General features: G+C 45.7%; 1 pseudogene across 1 annotated transcript in view; it reads left to right on the forward strand.

Moving 5' to 3' along the window:
* LOC104571026 (methylcrotonoyl-CoA carboxylase beta chain, mitochondrial-like) overlaps positions 1-12,996 on the forward strand; it is a 43,106-nt pseudogene that overhangs the window by 23,823 nt on the left and 6,287 nt on the right. Inside the window, exons 10-13 of the transcript XR_015914261.1 lie at positions 1,472-1,533; positions 1,770-1,926; positions 9,471-9,585; positions 10,875-10,960. The product of XR_015914261.1 is annotated as a methylcrotonoyl-CoA carboxylase beta chain, mitochondrial-like (transcript). The remainder of the gene's footprint in view (positions 1-1,471; positions 1,534-1,769; positions 1,927-9,470; positions 9,586-10,874; positions 10,961-12,996) is intronic.

Raw genomic sequence — 12,996 nt, forward strand, 5'->3', positions numbered from 1 at the left:
ATGGCAAAATAAGTTGCATAAGCTTTACTTATGTAAATGGCAGAATTTTAAGTAGCAATTTGATCCTAGCATCTATCCCTTCAGGTTTATTTTGCTATTACTAGAGAACAGATTCGGCATTCCAAAACTATATCTTTCAGATTAAGATATTTATCTTTTTTGTGCATTTTCATGTTACTTTTTCAGTATAGGAAATATTTTCCTGCATAATGAGATGCAACAGAATACAGTAAAGAGAATGTAGAATCTAAATATCCTTGGTAATGACTGTGTAACCCCATCTCACTTCTTTGATGGTTTAGTAGATAATCTGGACTTTTGCACAGCATCGCTATTTTTAGCCATGTGCAACTGGCTAATGAATTCTTTGTCCTCAGACATGCTGGCCAGATTTTATTCAGTTCAGTAGGTTCATGGGATGCCTTGTTTGCATCCTAAACCTTCAGCTGTTCAGTAGAAATGTTCGAGTCTTGGAATGTTGAAAACATTTTTAACATTAAAAATGTGGAAGAACTAGCTAGGATGAGACAGCAATTGGCAGCTACACAGGGGCTGAGTCACTGCGGGTAGTTTTGCAGAAGATTACTTAGATCCAGTTTATTTAAGTGCAGAAGGAAAACCAACAAAAGCAGAAACACTGCAAAACTTTCACAGTTTCTGGAGCATATTCTTAGGGCAACTTTCCTTCTGAGGTTTTGTCTCAGTTCTCAGCCTGGCCTGTTTTCCTAGAATGCCAAACGCCAGCATCCATAGGCTGCTGGTGGTGGCTTTCCCAGCACACAAGCGTGATGTGCTGTTGCTTTTAATTAACCCTAGGGCCAGTAGAAACAGTTACCAAGTTGCATCTTATAACTTTACTGTCTTAGATTATTTCTAGCTGAAACAGAGGCTTGGAATCTATCATCCTTTTCTAGAAAAAAAAATATTTTTCTAGAAAAGGTGGAGGAGGAAGAAGGCTAAGAGGGACAGTGTTGTCTGCCCCGAGAAAAGGGGAAATGTTGCAACAATTACAATTGGAGGGATGGAAGGCAAAAGCTGTATGTGGAATTTTCCCAGCTTCAATGAAGAACTTTTTGTACAGGAAATGGGGAGATTTTTTTTTTTTCCTCTGACTGGCTATCTGGTTTCCCTGTCTTCACCTTACAAAATACCATGTCAAATGCTGCACTGTGGAATTGTCTGTGATGCATATTGACCAAGTCAAAACAGTCAAGCTTTCCACTATCAGCAGTAATACTATTCAAGGATATTAATTTTGATTTACTTTTGAGCTTGCACACCTTTGGCATCTTCTAGCTTCTTTTAGAGGGAATGAATGTTTTGCAGACTGACTTTGGCTGGAGCAGTAGTCGTCCAGCTTTTTAGGATGCGGATACTCCCATGGACTTCAGGGGAAACAGGCTATCACTGCAGGTGTTAGTAATGATAGCTTCACTGCTACAACATTTAATAACTTATTATTTTTTTCCAGGGCACACATCCAGTTGTGTTGTCAAAGAAATATTCTCCTCGTGTTTTTGCAAAATATTACAGGTAGGTAAGCTCAGTGTTGCAAAGTTTTGCTTTATTGTGGGCTGTTCTATTTGCAGTTGAGACTCTAACACTGAGTCATCTTTGTGCTTCATCTGTCTGCATCTCCGACCTGCTTAGAAACAGCCTGTTTGCAGTTATCTGTGGTTTGTTCTGTTCTCTGGGTTTCCTTTTGGATGTACTCTACTAATAGCATTAAGTTACTGAGTCTTGTCTTTTTTCATCTTGCAATGCACTAGGTTTCATGGTTGGTAGGGAATATGAAGCTGGAGGGATAGCAAAAGATGGTGCCAAGATGGTAACTGCTGTAGCGTGTGCCAATGTACCCAAAATAACAGTAATTATTGGTGGTTCCTATGGTGCTGGAAACTATGGGATGTGTGGAAAAGCGTATAGGTAAGTTTTGCTTAGAGTTATGATAGGAGATAGACTGTCACACAACTCTAAAATACCATTATTTCAACTTTTTCAGTTGTCCTATTTGAGAAACGAGCAATTCTGAGTGAATATTGTCATAAGTAAATAAGAGCAATAGAAACCTGTGGAGATTGCTAGGCTCATAATTAGTCAGGTGACAGAGGAGATCTCCTGACATGTAAACATCCATCTTTTCTCCCATTATATTTCTTGGGGGAAATATCTTACGGTCCTAAGCAATCACTGGGCAGCAAGGGTGGTCCTGCACTCTGTACTCATGTGAAGATTACCCGCATGTATGAAAAATAAAACCTTCATCCCCTTTAGTTTTATGAGTAATGTTTGCAAAACCTCTAGGGACTTCTTTTTTTGACCCTTTGGATATGACTCACATTAGTGTTTCTGATTTTTTTTCAAGACCACTGATGCTGTTAAAGTTGTTGCTGATATTTTTTTTTTTAAGAAAAGAATTATTGGGGGCGTGTAAGATGAAGTAGAGTCAGAAAGAAAGAAAGAAATTTTTAAGATGCTTGATTATAGGGGTATAAAGCAGGATTTTTGTTTTTTCAGAATGTTGCAAGCATTTGTTGTAGATAGTTAGGGTCCGGCGGCCGGAAGATATTGTGCTGTACGGAAAGATAGGGCCCCTAATAGCCAATAGTGTTTAGTCTATGATGTAAGCAGGCGGATGTGACGTTGTAAACCTTAGCTATATAACACCTTGTTATCCATCAATAAACGCCATTTGCAGCATCCTCATATTGGTGTCTGTGCTCTTTGGCCCAGGCACAGTTCGGGCGTGCCTGGCCGCCTCGGCGGACGGAGTCGATTGCCAATGTCAGGCAACAAGTGGTGGTGACCCCGACGTGATACTCCGAGGCGGCGGACCGCAGGCGGTCGAGGGATCCGGATCATGGAAGGGATAGTCAAGGTCGTAGTATCTGGTGCTCGGGAATGGGAGATTTCTATGAAATCGAACGCAGTTAAGAGCTGCTGAGCGGCTCCTTGAAGAAGGGGCGGTTAACAGTGCCGGGGAAGTTTTATTCCCTCAGCACTGGCAGAGATGTACCACCGCGTTAACGGAATATGGTATGTCTAAAGGGAGTGCGAAAGATCTAAAGACATGGGGAGTGATACGGCAGGTCCTCCAGAGAGCAAGGGAGGAGAGGGAGACTTGGAGGGCAGCACGGGAGGCGCTCGGGAAGAGCGAAGCAGTGGGAGTGCAGATGGAGGCTGATGAACAGACCCTCTGCAAGCTTTCGATCTGGTGCAGAGAGAATGGGTTCAAAGCCGAGCCCCACCTAGTATTCAAACCTGATGTGAAAGCCAAAAGCAAAGTGGCCATCGGAGCCACGGCAGCCTTTGCAAGCACTTCAGGACCGGGACCGCCACGCCACTGAAAACCGCTGGTGTTTGGAGATCCATCGCTAACCCCCCCGCCCGTGCCTGCACCTGCGGCGCCTACACTGTCTATGCCCCCGCTTCCGCTTGTTAGATCGCCTTGAAAAAAGGAGAAAGGGGGGCCGGGGAAGAGAAGGCGAATGAGATCAAGGAAACTTATGTTGCTGAAGGCTTGATGAAAGCCAGGAGGGAGATGCAGAGGAATTTGATTCATCTTTTAAAAGTGGGAGTTGAAGAACTGTAATGCTTTAACTGAGTACAGAAACCGTTATTAGGGCTATTATTTCTGTTTGCTATGTTCATCTCTATTATGTGTTGTATCCTTTGTATATTGATGCTGACACGAGGTATGGTCGAAAACTGGAAATTTGTATGATCTGTAGAGTCATAAAATTGTTGTGCGAAATAGAATCCAAGACCCTGAGAAAGATGTTTGCCTGCCCAGGCTGAGTGATAAGGAGCGTGGAGGCGGCTGCCCAGCCAGGCTCAGAGCCGACCTCCTCCAAAAGCAGCTGAAGGCGGCTGCTCGACCGGGCTTGTAGCCAACTTAACTGCAAACATCCTCTAAATTAGTTTGAAGGTCAAACACCCGAGAGGGAGGGAGATGAGAAAGGCAGGACCCTCAGACTGACGGCTGGGACCACTTACTGGTATGCGCACCTGCGCACCCAGGAGGGAAGATTATGTGACTGAAGGCGGAGTTTGTCCGCCCCCCTGGTCTGCCTGCTGGCACGTACTGGCCCTACGTGGCAGGATGCACCGGGCATAAACAAGACAGAGCAGAGAGAAAGGAGGGGTGAGACTCCTAACACTGAGGCCCACGTTGTCTCTGCGGGGACGCCCACCGAGTTAGGAGCCTGTCAGCAACCCTCTAATCTGCCAACTCGAGAGAATGTTCAGTCTCAGTGTCCTGCCGACAAGTATTACCTCACGAGTAATTAGGCATACTTTTCTTCTTTAACGTGCTTTCACCTGAATAGCCGTAGCCACTTTGTTCTGTGTGATTATTGCCGAATCCCAAACCCATTCGCAACCTAATTGGCAGCGAGGATGGGATCAGGCAATTGAGACAGTGGAACTCACTAGTGGAGTGCACAGCTACGTGAGGTTGTGCCACTGGATGGAAATTGTGTTTGTGCTGTTTGTATCTGTGGTTTTTAGATCTTTATTGTGTAACATATATATCAGCAGAGAGGGCTGAATAAGCACAACAAGTAAGTCCAGAATTTGAAAGTGGGAAAGTCAGGAATAACTCAGACTACGACGTTCCCCCCCACCTCCCCCGCCCCCCCCCCCCACCAGTGGAGGACTGGGAGCCGTACTCTGACTTGTATCCTTGGAAAGAGACTAGGGAAGTACTTCAGCATGGGAAACAAGAATGAAGCGACGGCCAAGCTCCAGTGCAACTGACACGGAAGGACCTGCAACAGTCCTTACAATTTGTAAAAGCCTCAATGCTACTGGAGCGGGGGCCTCCTTAATATACAGAAATCCCAAGCAATTTCTGGGGAGGAAACCAAATTGAAGCTATGCAAACATAAATAGAAATGGAAATCAAGAACCTTTCAAAATGATTGGGACATCTTAATAATTGATTTAAAAGATCGTTTTTTCACCATACTATTACATCCTGAGGACCATGACATAGTGGAACATATGAACCAAACGCTGAAACGTCAGCTACGAAAAACGAAAAATTGGCAAGAGCAGAATATGTTTTAAATTTTTGAGATTACCCCAGGATAACCTAGTCCCTCTGATGTTTTAACACAGGGCTGGGCTAAAGGGAGCCCTGACAGAAGTAAAAACGGGTCCGTGTAAGGTGATGCTGAGAGACTGGAACACGGGAAACTGGATGGGACTTTTGGACTTGATAACCTGGGGGAAAGGGTATGCTTGTATCATTACAGATACTGGAACCAGATGGGTGCCAGCGAAATGGGTGAGACCTTGGCTGGAAGCAAACTCGCATACATCAAACGTAGCAGGCAGGCAGCTGGTACCCTAGCTGTGGAAAGTGTGAGCCTGCAGAAGAACAACATGGGAGGAAGAAGTGTTACTGTCATTATTAGCTGTATATTGTAGCTTTTAGGAGGTAATGTTGCTTTTAACGCTGTTATAGAAGCTGATGCTACTTTTAACACTAATGGATATGTTATGCTTCTTAGGCGTATTGTTAATTATACCCAAATTAAGAGTTGTTGGCTTTGTGGAACAGCAGATCAACTTGATGCACTGGTGTTAGGTATTCCTTTGAGCAACGGGACAGACCTGAATCCATATAGCCTACTCAATACATCATATCAGTGCACACAGGAGAATGTCGCAATGGAAGGAATGCCCTGAACTCCCGATGCACCTCATGGTCGTCTCCAACCCAGTCTCGGTGTTTGCCCTCATCATGCAGTGGCAAAAGAAAAAAGGGGGAGAAGACTACCTTGCAGTTTTAGAATGGATTTTCTCCTCAGTTCAACTGCGCAAGAACGTGACCCCTCAGTTGGAAGCAGTGGCTCACATGGTCTACCGTGGGAGAACTCGGGTGCTGGCAGTCTCGGGGGGTGAGCCAGCGGCGATCCACCTTCCCCTGCAGGCGGCGGATCTGGAATGGGCCCTGTGGCACTCCACTGCGCTGCAGTTAGCGCTCTTGGAGTTCCCTGGGGAGGTGACTTCGGAAAGGCCTGCAGGAAAGCTTGGCCACTTCCTCACCAGCTATTCGTGGGTAGGAAGACCAAAGTGTGTAGAAAGACCTCTGTGCGATGGCCTCACGGTATTCACGGATACAGAGAAAACCTCCAGAAGGGCGGCCATCACCTGGAAGGAGAAGGACCTATGGAAAGCCCACACCCTACAAGCGGTGGAAGGTGACTCGTTGCAGACTTTAGAATTGGCAGCTGTCGCATGGGCGCTGATGCACTGGAAGGACACCCCGTTGAATATTTTATCGGACTCCCTGTATGTCGTCGGAGTAGTACAGCGAATTGAGGATGCTCTTTTGAAAGAAACTCGTAACCAGTGATTGTTCCAGCTGTTTCTACAAATCAAAAGAGCTGTGAGGTGGCATTTGACGGCATTCTGTGTCATCCATGTCCGGAGTCATCAATGGACACTAGGTTTGGGAGAGGGTAACGATTGGGCTGACCAGTTAGTGAGCTTTGTGCGTGAACATGGGCCACTGAATCGTTTTGAAATCGCCCGAATTGCTCATGAACAGTTCCACGCTAATGCCAAAGGCCTGACATGGATGTATGATATAACTGTATCCGATGCCTGTGGAATTGTGCAGGCCTGTCCCCAATGTAGTCATCATGGGCCAGGTCTGGACATTGGTGTGAACCCCGGGGGCCTGAAGGCATTAGAGATGTGGCAAATGGACATCACACATGTACCTGAATTTGGATGCCTCAAGTATGTCCACGTGTCCATAGACACCTACTCTAAGTTTGTGTGGGCCACAGCGCAGACCGGTGAAAGGGCCCTACATGTCTGCAGGCATCTAACCACATGTTTTGCGGTCATAGGCTCGCCCGAGCACATCAAGACGGATAACGGTCCGGCCTATGTCAGTGAGTCTGTCCGATGCTTTCTGATGCTTAACCTGATAGCCTTCTATGATGAAATTACCGGTCGGGTGGGGGGGGGACCGAGTGGGGGGCCGGGAGCCGGTCGGGGCGACCGTTTGAGAGGGCGCGCCTCCGTGAGTGGGAGGCGGGGCGAGCTAAGGAGGGGGGAAAGTAGGCGGGGCTGGAGCCCAACGAAAAAGTACCAGAGCCCGGAAGTGACCAGTCAGTCGAGTTCCAGCTCCAGCTCCGGCTCGGACACTGGTGAGGATGGGTGGCCCACAACTGATTCGAATTTGGGGAGGGAGAGAAGGAAGGTGAACGGGGCTGGGAGCCAAAGAACTAGGAGCCAGGGTATTCCCATTCGAATTGGAGAGGAGCCGCGAGGGGAAGAGGCCCCTCTCACGGACTGGAAGGAAATAAAGATCGCGTGTGCCGAGTGGGCCCCATCGACCGCGCTAGCGTTCCCAGTCCGGGTGACGGAGGCGGGACAGAGGGTCTACTCGCCGATAAAATCTAAGGATGTGCAAACGATTGTTAAAGCAATTGCGGATAAAGGGATTAATTCTGCCATGGTCTCAACCCTCATAGATGATATCTTCGGGAGGGACGATATGCTCCCGTTTGATATAAAACAAACTTGTAGATTAATCTTTGATGGAGCAGGCATGATCGTTTTCAGACAAGAATGGGAAGACAACTGTACAAAGTATTTAGCCCAAGTAACTGGGGCAGATCACCCATTACACGGCTCCAGCCTGCAGCGGTTAATGGGTACAGATCCAACAATGATCACCCCCCAGGCGCAGGCCCATGGCCTGCGGGCCCATGAAATTATGGCAACTACTCATGCGGCCAGAGAAGCTATTCGCACAGCCTGTAGAGTCGTTGCCAGACCATCACCATGGTCCTCAATAAAGCAAAGTGAAAGTGAGAGCTTTACACAATTTGTAGATCGTCACCAAGCAGCGGTCGGCTCTTCGACCCTGCCTGCGGAGGCAAAAAGCCCGGTCGTAGCGGAATGTTTACGCCAACAATGCAATTCCGCAACCAAAGAAATCCTGCGATCATTGCCGGTAGGGGCAAGTATCGCAGACATGGTTAAGCATGTTGCAAAGGAAGAGCATCTGACCCCAATTCAGGCGGCTGTTCATGCCGCAATAGCCAACGTAATGACATGTTCTAAATGTGGCCAGGCAGGCCATGTTGCAGTAAACTGCCCTTGGCTGGGGGACTCGCTGGCAGCGCTCCCCCCACGCCAAGATCGACCCAAAGGTCACTGTCAGGAAAGATGGCAGAGTCAAGTGGTGCCCGCTTAAGTCTATTAAACCAGACCTTCAAGATAAAACTAATGAAAATTGTGAGTTTCTGTTCACAGGACCGGATCATCGGACGCCCCAGTGATAGGCGTCCCACCCGAGCCTGTGAGTTCCACACCGACCGAATCCAGAAAACAACAAAACAGCCTTCGCAAGAGGGGACCGCGATGCCTTTGCGTGATCTTAATTTTGCAGCTTGTCACTATAGGACAGGTAGAGTCACACCAGCCCTTTAAATGGGTACTTGAACAGATGGAACAATCTCGAGCAATTAGTACAAAAGTAACTACAGGGTCACCAATCTTCAATGCCATGCCTTGCCAACCAGCGCCCGTTGAACCCTGTTCCAAAACGCAGCTGGTACGAGGATTGGTTCGCCGGTTCGCTGTGGTTAACCACCCTGATATCCACCTTGATAGGGCTGATAGCAATGATCATGATGACACTAATCTTTGGACCCTGTATGTTGAATAAACTCATGCTGTTTGTCAAGAGTTGTCTAGAGAAGGTTAACATCATGTTAGTGGAACGCCGACAACGGCTTTAAGAATATATCCACTCAGTATTACCCTCAAGTTATCCCAAGGTACACCCTATTCCTACACCCCCGGTATTACCTGTCATCCCCTACCTTCTACACTTTGTGCCTTGTGTTTTTATGTCAAGTTTATGATACATAATTTTGAGATTGTTATAAACTATAAGCATAGAATAATATAATACTAAGAATAAGTAAGAGTAATATAATAATAAGAGTAAGTAAGTAGAATAAGATAAGAATAAGTAAGAATAAGATAGTTATATTTTAGCTAGTTTTGTTATGCATAGGGAGGGGGGAGATGTTGTAGATAGATAGTTAGGGTCCGACGGACGGAAGATATCGTGCTGTACGGAAAGATAGGGCCCCTAATAGCCAATAGTGTTTAGTCTATGATGTAAGCAGGCGAATGTGACGTTGTAAACCTTAGCTATATAACACCTTGTTATCCATCAATAAACGCCATTTGCAGCATCCTCATATTGGTGTCTGTGCTCTTTGGCCCAGGCACAGTTCGGGCGTGCCTGGCCGCCTCGGCGGACGGAGTCGATTGCCAATGTCAGGCAACAGCATTAGAGTACATTAATTTGCATTCATTAAAAGTCAGTAAAATGCAAAATTCTCATTAATGAAAATGCATTTTTAGCTGAGTGAGTGTAAATTCTTTACCAGGAAATTAACCAAGGTTTTATTTAAATGTTTGATCAGTCCAAGATTTCTTTATATGTGGCCAAACGCTCGTATATCTGTGATGGGAGGGGAACAAGCTGCAACTGTCCTAGCTACATTAGTTAAGGACCAGAAAGCGAGAGAAGGAAAACAGGTACATCTTTCTGCTTTTATTTGCAGTACCGTCATTATCACTTGCTCTTTCAATAGGGTTGTTCACACCAGTAGCCAGGAAAAAATGTTGCAGAGTGAGATGCCAGTGAGCTTAAGGTTCTCTTAATGTTGCCTATTGCCCTGAAAAACATGAAGCATTCATAAAATGTTCCTGTTTACTCCTGAATGTGAAGATTGTCCATGTCATACTTTGTCTTCACTTAGAGAAATATTTTCCTGTGTTCATCTTTTTGTATTTTGTGCACCAGCTTCATAGTCCTGCTCAAGATGAGCAGCCAGGGATCCCCCCTGTGTGAGAGTATGAGGAGGAATATGCGAGAACAGTGTCTTTCCAATTACTTTGAAAGTAAGCAGCTTTATGGAAAGATGAACTTCAAATTATTCAGTGCATGAGAATTATGAAGCTTATAATAGCAGAAGCCTGTAGAGTCTGGGAAAATATTTTTACTTGTGTCTCCATTTTAATTTAGTTAGTGGTATTTTGTTTAGCAAAGTTTTCCAGTTTCTCTGTATGCTACTTTCTGCTGTGTTTTTAAAATTTTATGATTTATATTTATGTTGGTGCCTTGATCATGTAAGAAGTAATTTTAATGTGATGTATTAAAATTGATTAATTTATCATGAGTAGTGATCAGAGTAATGAAGCAGTATGTACATGTCATCTCTATGGTTCTTTATTCCACTCTACTTGGCCTTTCTGTGGATAGAGTCATACTTATCTCTGTCTCATTTTCTCAGATCTCTATGTTTGACAGGGTGATACCCAGAAACTAGTTTGAGGAAGAATAATTGTAGCTAATGTCAATAACGTGTTAGAGGCTCGGAAGCTGAATTACACTCTAGATCTTGGAAGAACCCAACAGGAGAATGGCACAAACTTGATTTATTAAAAGTTTTGCCAAAGGAAGATCAGAAGACTGTTTAATGAGTAAAGTGACTTCAGTTGTATTTCAGATGTTAAACCTCATTCATTCTTATACTCTGTTAATGAAAGCTTATCTTACTATCAGCAGATAGATGAATAAATATGTTTTATTTTCTATATACTTTTATTCTCGTCTTCCCCCCATTTTGAAAAGTGGTATTTTAATTCCACCATCAAATATACTAGCTTAATAATTGTAGGTAAAAAGGGAAAAAAACTGTGGAGAGAGGTTTAGGCAGTTTCTTCTTATTTGGTGCTGTTATATAAAGCTCTGCTTTCATTGTGGAAGAACGTCTTAAAGTATTTCTTACCCTGTATTTGTTTATTCCCATGTTTTATTACAGTTATCTGAGGCAGATGAAGCAGCTTTGAAGGAGCCGATCATTAGGAGGTTTGAGGAGGAAGGAAACCCTTATTATTCCAGTGCAAGGTATCCTATAAATGACTTCTCCAAAACTTGATTGTGAGCACAAGACATGCCACTAACACCAAGATCTTGGTGTTGAGGAGCAGGACAAAGCAGCCTGCAACAAAAGCTTTGCTTGAAGGGCAGGAGTATATTGCAACAGACTCCAAATCAGTGATGTGTCTGTCATGACCCTGAATCGCTGTAGTGTGTGATGTTGCAGGAGGTCTCCATTCACAGAAATGAGCAGGCAGGTTCCCTGAGCAGTGATACAGCAGGGAGATGTTTGCTGCTGATTCCAAGTAGTCTTCTGAATTTAAATGGATTTTAAATTCTATATATTATGTACAATTTACATAAAAATATATATTCTATATATTTTATTCTGGGTAGGTTTTGTATCATTCTCACCACTGCAGTTCCGGCACTTTCCAAAGTCCACTGAGCTGTGCAGTGAATGCCTGTTGTATTCTCTTCTCTCCAAAGGGACAAGCATGTTTAGTGCAGTGTCCCTTTTGGGATGGAGGTTTTAATCTTTGCTTGTTTTTAACATGCAAGTTTCAGTGTGACTAGGAAAGGAAAGTTGAAAGGTATAGGCCTTGCACTTAAAGTGGAGGAAAAAAAAAAAAAGAGAGGTTTGATTTGGTTATCCGTGGTCTGGGAAGTCTGGAAACAATCTGAGTAAAAAGTGTTTGGAATAGAATAAATTCTGATGCAGACATGGACAGAAATTGGCTGAAGAGGTGGGAGCAGAGAGACTCTGTAAGTGTCCTGGAATGTAAATGTCCTAGAAAAGCCAGTAAGAGGAGAAGATGGGGGCATTTTTGTCTGACTTCATATATGTTAGGTGGCCTGTCCTTCATTAAAGAAGCAGGGTTGTTAAATACTGTAAATTGCCTGTAGCTGGAAAGGGAAAGATGGTGTGGCCAGATGAGGCATCTGAGAACTCGCGTGGGTCTGGGGGCCATGCGGCTGGGTTCGTGTGGTGCTGCATGCAAGACCAGCTGATACATGAAGGCAAACATCTGAGCTGAACTTGTTCTGAGGCTCAGCTGCCCGAAAGCTGTAGAAGCGCGACGCCCCCGCCACTGAGCCACACAAGGCGGCGGCAGTGCAGGGCGGGCTCGAAGTGCAACGCCTCCTGCCGCTGAGCTATGCAGGACGAGCGCAGCGTGTGGCGGGCTTGAAGCTCAACGCCCCCGACACTAAGCCACGCGGGGCAACGGCAGTGCGGGGCAGCCTCATGTCAAGAGGCCAGCTTGTTTTCCCTCTCTTGTCCACATAGGTGTATCATAGAATCATAGAATCATAGAATGCTTAGGGTTGGAAGGGACCTCTAGAGATCATCTAGTCCAACCCCCCTGCACACGCAGGGACACCTAGAGCATGTGGCACAGGACTGCATCCAAGCGGGTTTTGAAGATCTCCAGAGAAGGAGACTCTACAACCTCTCTGGGCAGCCTGTTCCAGTGCTCTGTCACCCTCACTGTTAAGAAATTTTTCCTTAAGTTCCTATGGAATTTTTGATGTTTCAGTTTCCGGCCATTTCCTCTAGTCCTATCAGTGGCCACCACTGAAAAGAGACCATCCCCGTCCTCTGCACTCCCTCCCTTGAGGTATTTATATACACTGATTAGATCCCCTCTCAGCCTTCTCTTCTCCAGGCTGAACAGGCCCAGCTCCCTCAGCCTCTCCTCATAGGGCAGATGTTCCAGGCCCCTGATCATCCTTGTAGCCCTGCGCTGGACTCTCTCCAGCAGATCCACATCCCTCTTGTACTGTGGAGCCCAGAACTGGACACAGTACTCCAGATGCGGCCTCACCAGGGCTGAGTAGAGGGGCAGGATCACCTCCCTCGACCTGCTAGAGATGCTCTTCTTAATGCACCCCAGGATTCCATTGGCCTTCTTGGCCACGAGGGCACACTGCTGCCTCATGGTCAACTTATCATCCACCATGACACCCAGGTCTTTCTCTGCAGAGCTGCTCTCCACAAGGTCGGTCCCCAGCCTGTACTGGTGTCTGGGGTTATTCCTCCCCAGGTGCAGGACCTTGCACTT

This window comes from Tinamus guttatus, unplaced genomic scaffold (assembly GCF_059628265.1).
Source record: "Tinamus guttatus ecotype Peru unplaced genomic scaffold, ASM5962826v1 Tinamus_guttatus_pri_ptg001135l, whole genome shotgun sequence".
In the NCBI taxonomy this organism is placed as follows: domain Eukaryota; kingdom Metazoa; phylum Chordata; class Aves; order Tinamiformes; family Tinamidae; genus Tinamus; species Tinamus guttatus.